Here is a 17301-nt window from a genome sequence, read left to right as displayed (position 1 = left end):
CTCCTAGTGACGAAATTCTAAGAAGGTTCTTAGAATTGTGACGTTTTCTTAGACTTTCCCCTTAAAGTTAAGACTTACTTTAAGACTAAAAGTTAAGACTTAAAGTTAAGACATAAAGTTAAGACTTAAAGTTAAGACGAGGTCCTTGTAAAGATAAAAGTTATCCACAGAGCGTCTCAGACCTGATAAGAGGAGACAAAGTGTTGGGGGCAGGAGGAGGAGTTTAAGAGTTTGTGAATCAGAGGAGAAAATGGTGGAAACACAGAGAGGTCAGAGAAACGGTCTCTAAACACAAAATGACAGTGAGTCAATGAAACGCTACAGATGAGATGGTGCAGGGAGGATATGTGTGGTTGACGTCATACACACACATTTGCCAGCTGACCAAATAACGCTATAACACCAGAAATAAAATGATCACAGTATTAAGATATTTGAAAAACTGTAAAAACCCGTCAGAGCAGCAGTGATGAGTTGAGTCTGTCTCAACCTTCATCAGCAGTGACCTCACTGACACTGACACTGTCAAGCTCATATTGTGATGCAGTTCATCTCATGTCCACTGGGTGTCCTCACCTTACAGGCTCGTGTCTGTGACAACCAATCAGAAAGCATCACACCTAACAACAGGGTCGACCACACCTCCTCACTGAGGTCACAGTTTCTGTCTCTTCCTCGCTCAGAGTCGCTCTGAAAACTTTCCTAAATCTCTCCTGAGCTCAGACTCCTTCGTTCGGAGCTCTGAGAGAGTTCTCAGGATGTTTGTGAGTACGGCTCCTGGACTCTTACTGGTCAGACTGGGACTGAGCCTGTCAGCAGGTCGATCATGACTGTGACATCATCATTCGTTCTCTTATCATTAGTAAATGACGGAGCTTCTGTGTCTCCACCGTGTCAGGTGTGATGTACCTGACTTTAAACATGTGTTTAACACAGAGTGATGAGTCATCTTGTCTGCGCTCTGATTGGTCCGTACGGTTAATGGTTTTCTGTTCCATTGTTCTCACGTTGTGTGTGTGTGTGTGTGTGTGTGTGTGTGTGTGTGTGTGTGTGTGTGTGTGTGTGTGTGTTTTCAATGTACGCAACCTTGGACACACTCAACCATCATTTTATCATCAAGGTCTGCTGTGAGTCATGACAACACACACACACACACACACACACACATTAGTGACAGTCCTCATAAATCAGCAGGAGGAAATTAAAAACATCAAAGACTGAACACAGAATCTGTTTCTACATTAACAGATCACTTAGTGACACACTGCTGCCTCCATCTGATGGACACACACACACACACACACACACACACACACTGTTCATATATATGTATATACACCTGTTTCCTTTCCTATCTCATCAAACATATGATGTCACACATCAATGCACCAATCAGGATTCAGATATGTTGCAGGACTGTAGTTGTCAGTCAGGTGTGATCAGACAGTTTGAGACTCTTTAACTCTCAGTAAATGTTTTCTTCCCCAAAACTTCAACTCTGATGGTTTTTTATTTTATGAGGCACCCCAGAGGGGCTTACTGTATGTTTGGGGAATACACATTTAAATGGTTGTATTTTGTATTTATTTTACCACAGATCTTAAAAGAAAATATGCCTTTAAAATGCCTAAATTACATCATTTATCACAGCCATAAACTTGAAAAACAAATATTATCATTCCTTGAACGCATCATGTATGACAAATGTATCCAGAAAAAAAATCTGAGTGTAAAATAATGATATTTCATCTAAATCTTTATTCAAGGGAGTGGTCTTTCAGTTGGAGAGCATTATTTATTGATTTCACGTTCAGATTGCGTCATATTGTCCCTCAAACCCTGCCCTCACACTCAGATACAGTGTTGCTTCCACAGATGTCCTGCTCCAGCTTCAGCTCTTCTCCTCACGCTCAAACTGCTTCCGTGTGCTCGTGGAGTTTCTGCTTTCAGATTTCTGCCCTGCTCTTGGATTTTTTTGTGTAACTACCCTGTCAAAATCCCCCAACCAATAGAACGGCAGGTTTATTGTTGACCAATGAAAGGATCCCTGCCTCCTTGCTGGCGTACTCGCTTTAGTTTCCTCAAGTGCACAGAAGCAGTTTGAGTTTGAGGAGAAGAGCTGAAGCTGGAGCAGGAAATCTGTGCAAGCCACATGGTGTCTGAGTGTGAGGGCAGAGTTTGAGGGACAATATGACACAATCTGAACGTGAAATCAATAAATAATGCTCTCAAACTGAAAAACCACTCTCTTGAATAAAGATAGAAAAAAGCTCCATTCTACAACTTTGACAAAAATAAACTGATTGCACAAACTAACCAGCGACACGAGTGAAACTGTTTTTGTTTCAAACATCAAAGGGTGAGTTTTAAAAATCTAATAACTGATCTATGATTTATGACTGGATTTTCCTCCAGTCACTCAGGGAGGGTCACAGCTCCTGCTGATCCTCTGAATACAGCTGCTGATCCTCTGAATACAGCTGCCGATCCTCTGAATACAGCTGCCGATCCTCTGAATACAGCTGCTGATCCTCTGAATACAGCTGCTGATTCTCTGAATACAGCTGCTGTTCCTCTGAATACAGCTGCCGATCCTCTGAATACAGCTGCTGTTCCTCTGAATACAGCTGCTGTTCCTCTGAATACAGCTGCTGTTCCTGTGAATACAGCTGCTGATCCTCTGAATACAGCTGCCGATCCTTTGAATACAGCTGCCGATCCTCTGAATACAGTTGCCGATCCTCTGAATACAGCTGCTGATCCTGTGAATACAGCTGCTGATCCTCTGAATACAGCTGCCGATCCTGTGAATACAGCTGCCGATCTTCTGAATACAGCTGCCGATCCTCTGAATACAGCTGCTGTTCCTCTGAATACAGCTGCCGATCATCTGAATACAGCTGCTGATCCTCTGAATACAGCTGCTGATCCTTTGAATACAGCTGCTGATCCTCTGAATACAGCTGCTAATCCTTTGAATACAGCTGCTGATCTTTTGAATACAGCTGCTGATCCTCTGAATACAGCTGCCGATCATCTGAATACAGCTGCTGATCCTCTGAATACAGCTGCCGATCATCTGAATACAGCTGCCGATCCTCTGAATACAGCTGCCGATCCTCTGAATACAGCTGCCGATCATCTGAATACAGCTGCTGATCCTCTGAATACAGCTGCCGATCATCTGAATACAGCTGCTGATCCTCTGAATACAGCTGCTGATCCTTTGAATACAGCTGCTGATCCTCTGAATACAGCTGCTGATCCTTTGAATACAGCTGCTGATCTTTTGAATACAGCTGCTGATCCTCTGAATACAGCTGCCGATCATCTGAATACAGCTGCCGATCCTCTGAATACAGCTGCCAATCATCTGAATACAGCTGCTGATCCTCTGAATACAGCTGCTGATCCTTTGAATACAGCTGCCAATCCTCTGAATACAGCTGCCGATCCTCTGAATACAGCTGCCGATCATCTGAATACAGCTGCTGATCCTCTGAATACAGCTGCCGATCATCTGAATACAGCTGCTGATCCTCTGAATACAGCTGCTGATCCTTTGAATACAGCTGCCGATCCTCTGAATACAGCTGCCGATCCTCTGAATACAGCTGCTGATCCTCTGAATACAGCTGCTGATCCTTTGAATACAGCTGCTGATCCTCTGAATACAGCTGCTGATCCTTTGAATACAGCTGCTGATCCTCTGAATACAGCTGCTGATCCTTTGAATACAGCTGCTGATCCTCTGAATACAGCTGCTGATCCTCTGAATACAGCTGCTGATCCTCTGAATACAGCTGCCGATCCTCTGAATACAGCTGCTGATCCTTTGAATACAGCTGCCGATCCTCTGAATACAGCTGCCGATCCTTTGAATACAGCTGCCGATCCTCTGAATACAGCTGCCGATCCTTTGAATACAGCTGCCGATCCTTTGAATACAGTTGCCGATCCTCTGAATACAGCTGCTGATCATCTGAATACAGCTGCTGATCCTCTGAATACAGCTGCTGATCCTCTGAATACAGCTGCCGATCCTCTGAATACAGCTGCTGATCCTTTGAATACAGCTGCTGATCCTCTGAATACAGCTGCTGATCCTTTGAATACAGCTGCCGATCCTCTGAATACAGCTGCCGATCCTCTGAATACAGCTGCTGATCCTCTGAATACAGCTGCCGATCCTTTGAATACAGCTGATGATCCTCTGAGAATTGCCTGTTTCCTTTGAATACAGACTTGAATACAACATGAATACAGCTGCCGATCATCTGAATACAGCTGCTGATCCTTTGAATACAGCTGCTGATCCTCTGAATACAGCTGCTGATCCTCTGAATACAGCTGCTGTTCCTCTGAATACAGCTGCTGTTCCTCTAATACAGCTGCTGATCCTCTGAATACAGCTGCTGATCCTCTGAATACAGCTGCCGATCATCTGAATACAGCTGCTGATCCTTTGAATACAGCTGCTGATCCTCTGAATACAGCTGCTGTTCCTCTAATACAGCTGCTGATCCTCTGAATACAGCTGCTGTTCCTCTGAATACAGCTGCTGTTCCTCTAATACAGCTGCTGATCCTCTGAATACAGCTGCTGTTCCTCTGAATACAGCTGCTGTTCCTCTAATACAGCTGCTGATCCTCTGAATACAGCTGCTGATCCTCTGAATACAGCTGCTGATCCTCTGAATACAGCTGCTGTTCCTCTAATACAGCTGCGGATCCTCTGAATACAGCTGCTGTTCCTCTGAATACAGCTGCTGATCCTCTGAATACAGCTGCTGATCATCTGAATACAGCTGCTGATCCTCTGAATACAGCTGCTGATCATCTGAATACAGCTGCTGATCCTCTGAATACAGCTGCTGTTCCTCTAATACAGCTGCGGATCCTCTGAATACAGCTGCTGTTCCTCTGAATACAGCTGCTGATCATCTGAATACAGCTGCTGATCATCTGAATACAGCTGCTGATCCTCTGAATACAGCTGCTGTTCCTCTAATACAGCTGCGGATCCTCTGAATACAGCTGCTGTTCCTCTGAATACAGCTGCTGATCCTCTGAATACAGCTGCTGATCATCTGAATACAGCTGCTGATCCTCTGAATACAGCTGCTGATCCTTTGAATACAGCTGCTGTTCCTCTGAATACAGCTGCTGATCCTCTGAATACAGCTGCCGATCCTCTGAATACAGCTGCCGATCCTCTGAATACAGCTGCTGATCCTCTGAATACAGCTGCTGATCCTTTGAATACAGCTGCTGATCCTTTGAATACAGCTGTACAGCTGGACTCTGGATTCATGTACATGTGTATCTGATAGAATGTACAGTGTCAGTATCTGTTAACATGTACAGTGTGTGTATCTGAACATGTTGAGATGTGTATCTGTTAACATGTACAGTGTTTGGGATCTGCATCATCAAATGAGTTGACTTTTATACCAACAAAATATAAAACTTTTCTCTTTACACACTTTAATTTAAGACGAGTTTGTTTCTGTGTGTCATCATATGGACGTGATCATGCTTACATCACACAGACACTACCATGACTCATCATTTCCTCCACACGGCTCTCATCTTAAACATCATGAAACAGTATCAGCACTTCCTGTGCCTGACATCTGTTACTAGGCAACATCTAGCATAACAGGAAGTGTCTGTATCTGTATAACATGTACAGGAAGATACTGTTAACATGTGTACAGTGTGTATCTGTTAACATGTACAGTGTGTATCTGTCTCCTCACTGTACAGTGTGTATTCTGTTAACATGTACAGTGTGTATCTTTAACTGTACAGTCCCTTGTATCTGCTAACTACTGTACTACTTCTCTCTATCTGCTTTAATATGTACAGTGTGTGTATCACTGTCTGACTCTGTCAGGTGTAATGAGGTAAATGAAGGTAAAAAGATGAAAGACAGAGGTAAAGGCACTGATGATGTCGCATCCTGTCTGTAGTAGGACTGATCTGAGAGCAGCTGGAGTTTCTGTCTATTTCATGATGAGCCGAGAATTCCTGTTTCCTGACTCAGACTTGAACTCAACATGAGAGCGTCTATCTGACCTTCATCTCACCCTGATGATGACTTCCTGTGTAAATGCTGTGATTCCTCCCAACTGATGAAGACAGGGACAGAGTTAATGAAGGAGGTTACTATGGCAACGGAAATTAAATGAAACTGACTTCAACTAAACAAACAAACAACAGATGAGTGGAGAAACTTCAACTGTACATAATTAATACACACACACACAGACACACACACAGACACACAGACACAGACACACACACACACACACACACACACACACACACAGAGCTGAACCTCCCACACAGCAGACGGACAGTGAGGACACTGAGAACATTCAGCTGCTCAGCAGGAAACTAAAACTGAATTAAACTATAAATCTGATCTGAATCTGTTTCTCTGATTGTTCACACTGAGTCTGTTAACATGTACAGTGTGTATCTGCTAACATGTACAGTGTATCTGCTAACATGTACAGTGTGTATCTGTTAACATGTACAGTGTGTATCTGCTAACATGTACAGTGTGTATCTGTTAACATGTACAGTGTGTATCTGCTAACATGTACAGTGTGTATCTGCTAACATGTACAGTGTGTATCTGTTAACATGTACAGTGTGTATCTGCTAACATGTACAGTGTGTATCTGCTAACATGTACAGTGTGTATCTGTTAACATGTACAGTGTGTATCTGCTAACATGTACAGTGTGTATCTGTTAACATGTACAGTGTGTATCTGCTAACATGTACAGTGTGTATCTGTTAACATGTACAGTGTGTATCTGCTAACATGTACAGTGTGTATCTGCTAACATGTACAGTTTGTATCTGCTAACATGTACAGTGTGTATCTGTTAACATGTACAGTGTGTATCTGCTAACATGTACAGTGTGTATCTGCTAACATGTACAGTTTGTATCTGCTAACATGTACAGTGTGTATCTGTTAACATGTACAGTGTGTATCTGCTAACATGTACAGTGTGTATCTGCTAACATGTACAGTGTGTATCTGCTAACATGTACAGTTTGTATCTGCTAACATTTACAGTGTGTATCTGTTAACATGTACAGTGTGTATCTGCTAACATGTACAGTGTGTATCTGCTAACATGTACAGTTTGTATCTGCTAACATGTACAGTGTGTATCTGTTAACATGTACAGTGTGTATCTGCTAACATGTACAGTGTGTATCTGCTAACATGTACAGTGTGTATTTGTTAACATGTACAGTGTGTATCTGTTAACATGTACAGTGTGTGTATCTGCTAACATGTACAGTGTGTATCTGTTAACATGTACAGTGTGTATCTGTTAACATGTACAGTGTGTGTATCTGTTAACATGTACAGTGTGTATCTGCTAACATGTACAGTGTGTATCTGTTAACATGTACAGTGTGTATCTGCTAACATGTACAGTGTGTATCTGTTAACATGTACAGTGTGTGTATCTGCTAACATGTACAGTGTGTATCTGTTAACATGTACAGTGTGTATCTGTTAACATGTACAGTGTGTATCTGTTAACATGTACAGTGTGTGTATCTGCTAACATGTACAGTGTGTATCTGCTAATATGTACAGTGTGTGTATCAGTTTGTATTAAACACATATGAACGTTCATTAAATGTCACAGTCCAAAATGTGAGACAGATTTTGTTTCACATGATGACGAACAACTGGACTCATTCATGTGAATAGACAGAGCCTCACTCTGTGCGTGTGTGTGTGTGTGTGTGTGTGTGTCTCCACATTAATACGCAGCATGTATAGCATGTTATTGTCCTGCAGCAGTGAGTCACCACAGTGTGTCCACAGAGCTGTGACGGAGGGAGTGTTTAAAGACAGGAGGGAGGAGAGGTGAGAGACAGAGACAGACAGAGATGGAGAGAGACAGGCGGATAGGCAGACAGGCAGACAGGCAGAGAGACAGAGAGAGACAGGCAGACAGACAGAGAGACAGACAGAGAGACAAAGATATAGAGAGACAGAGACAGAAGACAGAGACAGAGAGACAGAGAGAGACAGGCAGACAGACAGAGAGACAAAGACAGAGAGACAAAGATACAGTGAGACAGAGACAGAAGACAAAGACAGACAGAGAGACAGAAGACAGAGACAGAGACAGAGAGACAGGCAGACAGACAGAGAGACAGAGAGAGAGAGACAAACGTATAGAGAGACAGAGACAGAAGACAGAGGCAGAAGACGGAGACAGAGAGAGAGACAGACAGAGAGACAGAGAGAGAGACAGTTGGACCTGAGCTGTCCTGGTCCTGCTCTGACACTTTGGATCTTTAAAGGAACAGTCTGATGTTTTTGAGTCAGTTCACTGTCAGTCTGATAAACTTCATGTCCTCCTTCTGTCTCACTGAGAACGTCTCTTCTTCATCATCTTCATCATCATCAGTGCAGACAGAAGTGATCCAACATGATCTGAAGTTCAGACAGTACAAACGTTTTAATGTTTAAATGTTCTAACTTTGTGTCTGAAGGATGGAAACCATTTCACTGGCAGTAGTGATGTCATCGATGAACGTGTGAATATCTGACTTTGACAGGAGCGTCACTTATTAATGTGTTCACAGCTCTGTGCTGTCTGTCAGTCTGTGGGCTGGACACTGTCATGTATTCATATATGATACAATTATAATTCATTCATTCATTCATTCCATCCTGACTGAACACATCACTGTCTTTATAGGTAGTTTACAATCAGACATCATGTCTCTGTCTCACACTGACAGGAAGTGATGTCATATGACACAATCATGACCTTTGATAACACTCAGAGGACACTTGTCTTTAACCTGCCCACAGGTGTAGAAGACAGAGAAAACACACTGTGTTTCTGTGTCCTCACAGTGTCTCTGTGTCCCGCAGTGTCTCTGTGTCCCCACAGTGTGTCTCTGTGTCCTCACAGTGTGTCTGTGTCCCCACAGTGTCTCTGTGTCCTCGCAGTGTGTCTCTGTGTCCCCACAGTGTCTCTGTGTCCTCGCAGTGTGTCTCTGTGTCCCCACAGTGTCTCTGTGTCCTCACAGTGTGTCTGTGTCCCCACAGTGTCTGTGTCCTCGCAGTGCGTCTGTGTCCCCACAGTGTCTCTGTGTCCTCGCAGTGTGTCTCTGTGTCCCCACAGTGTCTCTGTGTCCTCACAGTGTGTCTGTGTCCTCGCAGTGTGTCTCTGTGTCCCCACAGTGTGTCTCTGTGTCCCCACAGCTTGTCTCTGTGTCTCCACATGTGTCTCTGTGTCCCCACAGCGTGTCTCTATGTCCCCACAGTGTCTCTGTGTCCCCACAGTGTCTCTGTGTCCTCACAATGTCAGTATCTCAGTGTCCCCCCAGTATGTGTCTCTATGTCCCCACAGTGTCTCAGTGTCCTCCCAGAGCACCTGCATGTTTTCACCAGTTTAATTTTAGATATTTGTGTCTGAGCAGGAGCTACAAATCCAGTATCAAAGACCAGTACTACTAGAGACCAGTATGAGAGACCAGTACTACTAGAGACCAGTATGAGAGACCAGTACTACTAGAGACCAGTATCAGAGACCAGTACTACTAGAGACCAGTATCAGAGACCAGTACTACTAGAGACCAATATCAGAGACGAGTATCAGAGACCAGTACTGTTAGAGACCATTACTACTAGAGACCAGTATAATAATAATAATAATAATAATAATAATAATAATAAATCGGTTTTATATAGTGCTTTTCTAGGTACTCAAAGATGCTTTACAAAAGAATACACACAGGAACAGGCACTCAAACAAAACACTCAATCAAAAGGCAAGTAAACAACACTATAACAAAGGGACCACACGTTAAGAGAAAGAGCGGGTGGAGGATGAAGGCGGAGGATTTTCAGATGCTGTAGGTGATCCTGAAGAGATGGGATTTAAGCTGACTCTTGAATGAGGGGAGTGTGTCAGAGTTCTGGATGGCCAGGGGCAGGGAGTTCCAGAGGGTAGGGGCGGCGATGGGGAATGCTCTGTCCCCCAGGGTGCGGTACTTGGTTTTGGTGATGGGGGTGAGAAGGTTGGCATCGGCGGAGTGGAAGGCAGCGAGTGGGGGAATGGTGATGGAGGAGATCGGACAGGTATGAGGGTGCAAGGTTGTTTAGGGCTTTGTAGGTGGTGAGGAGGATCTTGCGTTGTTTTATGGGAAGCCAGGGAAGTTGACGGAGGATGGGAGTGATGTGTTCTCTGGAGGGGGAGTGAGTGAGCAATCGGGCAGCAGAGTTTTGAACATATTGCAGTTTTTGAAGAACAGTGGTGGGGAGGCCATACAGGATGCTATTGCAATAGTCGAGTCTGGAGGTGATGAAGGCGTGGATGAGTGTTTCGGCGGCTGAGGAGGAGAGAGTGGGGCGAAGGCGTGGTTGATGTGTGACTTGAAGGAGAGTGTGGGGTCCATGATGATGCCGAGGTTTCTGACCGGGGGGGGGGGGCGACAGAGTGACCATCGATACAGAGTGAGAAATCCTGGGAGGTGGGGAGGATGGATTTTGGGCCAAAGGTGATCATTTCCGTTTTATTGCTGTTGAGTTTTAGGAAGTTGTGGTTCATCCAGGTTTTGATGTCGGTGAGACAGTCGGTGAGGGTAGAGGGAATGGCAGGGGTAATGGCTGTGGCAGTGATGTAAAGCTGGGTATCATCGGCATAACAGTGAAAGTGAACACCATGGCGGCGGATGATGTGACCTAGTGGGAGCATGTAGAGAATGAAGAGGATCGGGCCAAGCACTGAGCCTTGAGGGACTTCGTGTGAGACAGGGATGGTGTGGGATCTGTGGATGTTGATGGAGATGTAGTGGAATCTTTCAGACAGGTAGGAGGTGAACCAGAAGAGGGTGGAGTCAATGATGCCAATGGATTGCAGACGGCTGAGGAGGATGGAGTGATTGACGGTGTCGAAGGCAGCACTGAGGGCGAGGAGGATGAAAATGGTGAGGGAGCCGGAGTCAGAGGAGAGTAAAAGGTCGTTGCAAATTTGAGTAGTATCAGAGACCAGTACTACTAGAGACCAGTAACAGAGACCAGTACTACTAGAGACCAGTATCAGAGACGAGTACTGTCAGAGACCAGTATCAGAGACCAGTACTGTTAGAGACCAGTATCAGAGACAGTATCAGAGACCAGTACTGTTAGAGACCAGTATCTGAGACCAGTATCAGAGACCAGTACTGTTAGAGACCAGTAACAGAGACCAGTATCAGAGACCAGTACTGTTGGAGACCAGTATCAGAGACCAGTAACAGAGGCCAGTAACAGAGACCAGTATCAGAGACCAGTACAACTAGAGACCGGTATCAGAGACCAGTATCGGAGACCAGTAACAGAGACTAGTACTGTTAGAGACCAGTATCAGAGACCAGTAACAGAGACCAGTATCAGAGACCACTACTGTTAGAGACCACTAACAGAGACCAGTATCAGAGACCAGTACTGATAGAGACCAGTATCAGAGACCAGTTTCAGAGACCAGTACTGTTAGAGACCAGTATCAGAGACCAGTATTGTTAGAGACCAGTATCAGAGACCAGTACTGTTAGAGAACAGTAACAGAGACCAGTAACAGAAACCAGTAACAGAGACCAGTACTGTTAGAGACCAGTAACAGAGACCAGTATCAGAGACCAGTACTGTTAGAGACCAGTATCAGAGACCAGTATCAGAGACCAGTACTGTTAGAGACCAGTATCAGAGACCAGTAACAGAGACCAGTATCAGAGACCAGTACTGTTAGAGACCAGTAACAGAGACCAGTATCAGAGACCAGTACTGTTAGAGACCAGTATCAGAGACCAGTACTGTTAGAGACCAGTAACAGAGACCAGTATCAAAGACCAGTACTGTTAGAGACCAGTATCAGAGACCATTACTGTTAGAGACCAGTATCAGAGACCAGTACTGTTAGAGACCAGTATCAGAGACCAGAACTGTTAGAGAACAGTATCAGAGACCAGTATCAGAGACCAGTATTGTTAGAGACCAGTAACAGAGACCAGTATCAGAGACCATTACTGTTAGAGACCAGTATCAGAGACCAGTACTGTTAGAGACCAGTAACAGAGACCAGTATCAGAGACCAGTACTGTTAGAGACCAGTATCAGAGACCAGTATCAGAGACCAGTACTGTTAGAGACCAGTAACAGAGACCAGTATCAAAGACCAGTACTGTTAGAGACCAGTAACAGAGACCAGTATCAGAGACCATTACTGTTAGAGACCAGTATCAGAGACCAGTACTGTTAGAGACCAGTATCAGAGACCAGTGCTGTTAGAGAACAGTAACAGAGACCAGTAACAGAAACCAGTATCAGAGACCAGTAACAAAGACCAGTATCAGAGACCAGTATTGTAGGATACCAGTAACAGAGACCAGTATCAGAGACCAGTACTGTTAGAGACCAGTAACAGAGACCAGTAGTGTTAGAGACCAGTATCAGAGACCAGTAACAGAGACCAGTATCAGAGACCAGTACTGTTAGAGACCAGTATCTGAGACCAGTTTGAGAGACCAGTACTGTTAGAGACCAGTAACAGAGACCAGTATCAAAGACCAGTACTGTTAGAGACCAGTAACAGAGACCAGTATCAGAGACCATTACTGTTAGAGACCAGTATCAATCAATCAATCAATCAATCAATTTTATTTATAAAGCCCAATATCACAAATCACAATTTGCCTCACAGGGCTTTACAGCATACGACATCCCTCTGTCCTTAAGACCCTCACAGCGGATAAGGAAAAACTCCCCAAAAAAACCCCTTTAACGGGGGAAAAAACGGTAGAAACCTCAGGAAGAGCAACTGAGGAGGGATCCCTCTTCCAGGACGGACAGACGTGCAATAGATGTCGTACAGAACAGATCAACATGATAAATTAACAGTAATACATATGACACAGGGAGAGAGAGAGAGAGAGAGAGAGAGAGAGAGAGGGAGAGAGAGAGAGAGAGCGAGAGAGAGAGAGGCAGGTAATGACAGTATCTTACAACAACATTAATGGAAGTAATAATATTATAGTTATAGTTCTGGTTACTGCGGTACAATATGTTGAAAGTATGTATTAATACCTGGCAGTATACATGTGTGACAATAATCATATGTGTATAATAACAGAAGAAGTATGACTAATGACTAATGATGGCAGCAGCAGCAGGAGGCATCTGGCGGGACCACGGCAGCAGCACAACCACACACGTCACGCTGTCCAGGCACCGCTGTGATATGAGTTAATCTGAGAGACAGTGGAGCACAAAGGCTCCGGAGAAGAAGCCGAGTTAGTGACATCCAGAATGGCCGGGTTAGCAAGATGCAGTAATAGGATGAGAGAGAGAGAGAAGGAGAGAAGGGGCCCGGTGTATTATAGGGGGTCCTCCGGCAGACTAGGCCTAAGTCAGCCTAACTAAGGGCTGGTACAGGACAAGCCTGAGCCAGCCCTAACTATAAGCTTTATCAAAGAGGAAAGTCTTAAGTCTAGTCTTAAATGTGGAGACGGTGTCTGCCTCCCGGACCGTAACAGGAAGATGATTCCACAGGAGAGGAGCCTGATAGCTAAAGGCTCTGGCTCCTGATCTACTTTTGGAGACTTTAGGGACCACGAGTAACCCTGCGTTCTCGGAGCGCAGTGTTCTGGTGGGATAATATGGCACTATGAGCTCTCTAAGATATGATGGAGCTTGACCATTTAGAGCTTTATAAGTTAACAGTAGGATTTTAAATTCAATTCTGGATTTTACAGGGAGCCAGTGCAGAGAAGCTAAAACAGGAGAGATATGATCGCGTTTCTTAGTTCCTGTTAGTACACGTGCTGCTGCATTCTGAATTAGCTGGAGAGTTTTTAAGGACTTACTAGAGCTACCTGATAATAGAGAGTTACAATAATCCAGCCTTGAGGTAACAAAAGCGTGGACCAATTTTTCTGCATCTTTTCGGGTCAGGATAGGCCTAATTTTCGCAATATTACGCAGATGAAAAAATGCAGTCCGTGAGGTTTGCTTTAAATGAGAATTAAAAGACAAATCTTGATCAAATGTTACTCAGAGGTTTCTTACTGTAGTGGAAGGTGCCAGAGCAATGCCATCTAGAGAAACTATGTCATCAGATAAAGAGTCTCTGAGTTGTTTGGGGCCAAGAACAATAACTTCAGTTTTGTCTGAATTTAACATCAGGAAATTGGTGCTCATCCAAGTTTTTATGTCTTTAAGGCAATTATGGAGTTTAGTTAATTGATTGCTTTCTTCTGGCTTCATTGATAAATACAACTGAGTATCATCCGCATAACAATGGAAATTTATAGAGTGATTTCTAATGATGTTACCTAACGGAAGCATATATAGAGTAAACAGGATTGGTCCGAGCACAGAACCTTGCGGAACTCCAAAACAAACTTTGAAATGCGTAAGGATGGTTCATTGCGACGTCAACAAAATGAAAACGATCAGATAAATAAGATTTAAACCAGCTTAGTGCTGAACCTTTTAAGCCAATTAAGTGATCCAGTCTCTGCAGCAGAATTTGATGGTCAATTGTGTCAAAAGCCGCACTAAGATCTAATAAAACAAGTACAGAGACGAGTCCTTTGTCTGAAGCAATCAGAAGGTCATTTGTAATTTTAACTAGAGCTGTCTCAGTGCTATGATGCACTCTAAATCCTGACTGAAATTCCTCAAATAAATTATTATCCTGGAGAAAATCACACAGCTGGTCGACTACTTTCTCAAGGATCTTTGACATAAAGGAAGATTAGATATTGGTCTATAGTTGGCTAACACCTCTGGATCCAGGGTGGGCTTTTTAGTAGAGGTTTAATTACAGCTACCTTAAAAGACTGTGGTACATAGCCTGTTAATAAGGATATATTGATCATATCTAATATATGAGTGTTAACTATAGGTAAGACCTCCTTAAGTAGCCTAGTTGGGATGGGGTCTAAGAGACACGTTGATGATTTGGATGAAGAAATCACTGCGGTCAGTTCTTGAAGAGAAATTGGGGAGAAGCAATCTAAATATATATTAGATTTTACAGCTGTGTTTGAGGTTAGATAGGTACTATCTGAGGGCAGGAGGTCATGAATTTTGCCTCTAATAGTTAGAATTTTGTCATTAAAAAGCTCATAAAATCATTACTGCTAAGGGCTAAAGGAATACAAGGCTCAATAGAGCTCTGACTCTCAGTCAGCCTGGCTACAGTGCTGAAAAGAAACCTGGGGTTGTTCTTATTGTCTTCTATTAGAGCTGAGTAATAGTTTGCTCTGGCATTGCAGGCCCCTCTTATAAGTTTTGAGACTGTCTGTCCAGATTAAAGCGAGATTCTTCCAGTTTGGTTAATCGCCAATTCCTTTCAAATTTTCGCGATATTTGTTTTAACTTACGGGTTTGAGAGTTATACCAAGGAGCGAACTTTCTTTGCTTTTAACTTCTTTTTAAGAGGAGCTACAGAGTCGGCGTTGTTCGTAGCGAGCCTACGGTGCTATCAACAAAATGATCAATTCGGGAGAGGTTAAAGTCGGCACGGAAACCTCTGTTACTGAGGACTTGGTATTGAATTTAACGAAGTAATCTTTTCCTTAAGTTTTTACAGCACTATCTGATAAACATCTAGTATAGTAACTGTTGCTGAGTGGCGTGTAATCGAGTAAAAGAAATCAAAAGTAATCAGATAATGATCCGATAGCGAGGATTCTGTGGAAAGACTTTTAGGTTATCAATTTCAATTCCATACGTCAGAACTAGATCAAGGGTATGGTTAAAACAATGAGTAGGTTCATGTACACCTGACTGAAGCCAATGGAGTCTAATAATGAGATAAAGCGGTAGCCAGGGAGTCATTATCAACGTCGACATGAATGTTAAAATCGCCTACAATAATAACTTTATCTGATTTAAGAACTAAACTGGATAAAAACTCTGAGAATTCAGATAAAAATTCAGAATACGGGCCAGGAGCACGGTACACTATAACAAATAAAAGTGGCTGCGAGGTTTTCCAGGTCGGATGTAAAAGACTAGAACGAGGCTTTCAAATGAATTATAATCTAGTTTAGGTTTAGGACTGATTAACAGACTAGAGTTAAAAATGGCTGCAACTCCCCCTCCTCGGCCGCTGCCTCGAGGAATGTGGGTATTATTATGACTGGGAGGAGTGGACTCATTTAGACTAACATATTCATCTTGACACAGCCAGGTTTCAGTGAGACTGAGTAAATCAATATGATTATCTGATGTTAATTCGTTTACTAACACTGCTTTAGACGATAGAGACCTGATATTTAACAGTCCGCATTTAATTCTCCTGTTTTGTCTTTCTGTCACAGAAGAGGTTTTAATTTTTATGAGGTTGTTATGCACAACTCCTCTTTGTTTAATTTTAGATTTAGATAATTTAGGCGGTCGGGGGACAGACACCGTTTGTATAAAACTATTAAAACTATGGCTGGGTAACTGAACTAGAAGCTCAGAGAGGCGTTTAGGACTGCGACTCTGAGTCCTGATCTCAACTCTGGGTTGTCAGGGATTTAAATTACTAATAAAGTTTGCCAGGTTCCTAGAAATGAGAGCAGCTCCATCCAAAGTGGGATGAATGCCGTCTCTCCTAATAAGACCAGGTTTTCCCCAGAAAGTTTGCCAATTATTAACAAAACCCACATCGTTTGCTGGACACCACCTGGACAGCCAGCGGAGACCAGTATCAAAGACCAGTACTGTTAGAGACCAGTATCAGAGACCAGTACTGTTAGAGACCAGTAACAGAGACCAGTATCAAAGACCAGTACTGTTAGAGACCAGTAACAGAGACCAGTATCAGAGACCATTACTGTTAGAGACCAGTAACAGAGACCAGTAACAGAGACCAGTAGTGTTAGAGACCAGTATCAGAGACCAGTAACAGAGACCAGTATCAGAGACCAGTACTGTTAGAGACCAGTATCTGAGACCAGTTTGAGAGACCAGTACTGTTAGAGACCAGTAACAGAGACCAGTATCAAAGACCAGTACTGTTAGAGACCAGTAACAGAGACCAGTATCAGAGACCAGTACTGTTAGAGACCAGTATCAGAGACCATTACTGTTAGAGACCAGTATCAGAGACCAGTATCAGAGACCAGTACTGTTAGAGACCAGTATCAGAGACCAGTATCAGAGACCAGTACTGTTAGAGACCAGTAACAGAAACCAGTAACAGAGACCAGTACTGTTAGAGACCAGTAACAGAGACCAGTATCAGAGACCAGTACTGTTAGA

General features: G+C 43.4%; 1 protein-coding gene across 1 annotated transcript in view; it reads right to left on the bottom strand.

Annotated features, from left to right (window-relative positions):
• slc9a5 (solute carrier family 9 member A5) overlaps positions 1–17301 on the bottom strand; it is a 55689-nt gene that overhangs the window by 31566 nt on the left and 6822 nt on the right. The window lies entirely within an intron of this gene.

This window comes from Epinephelus fuscoguttatus, linkage group LG2, assembly GCF_011397635.1.
Source record: "Epinephelus fuscoguttatus linkage group LG2, E.fuscoguttatus.final_Chr_v1".
Classification (NCBI taxonomy): Eukaryota; Metazoa; Chordata; class Actinopteri; order Perciformes; family Serranidae; genus Epinephelus; species Epinephelus fuscoguttatus.
The sequence above is the reverse complement of the archived record's forward strand: the minus strand, read 5'-3'. Positions and strand labels throughout refer to the sequence as shown.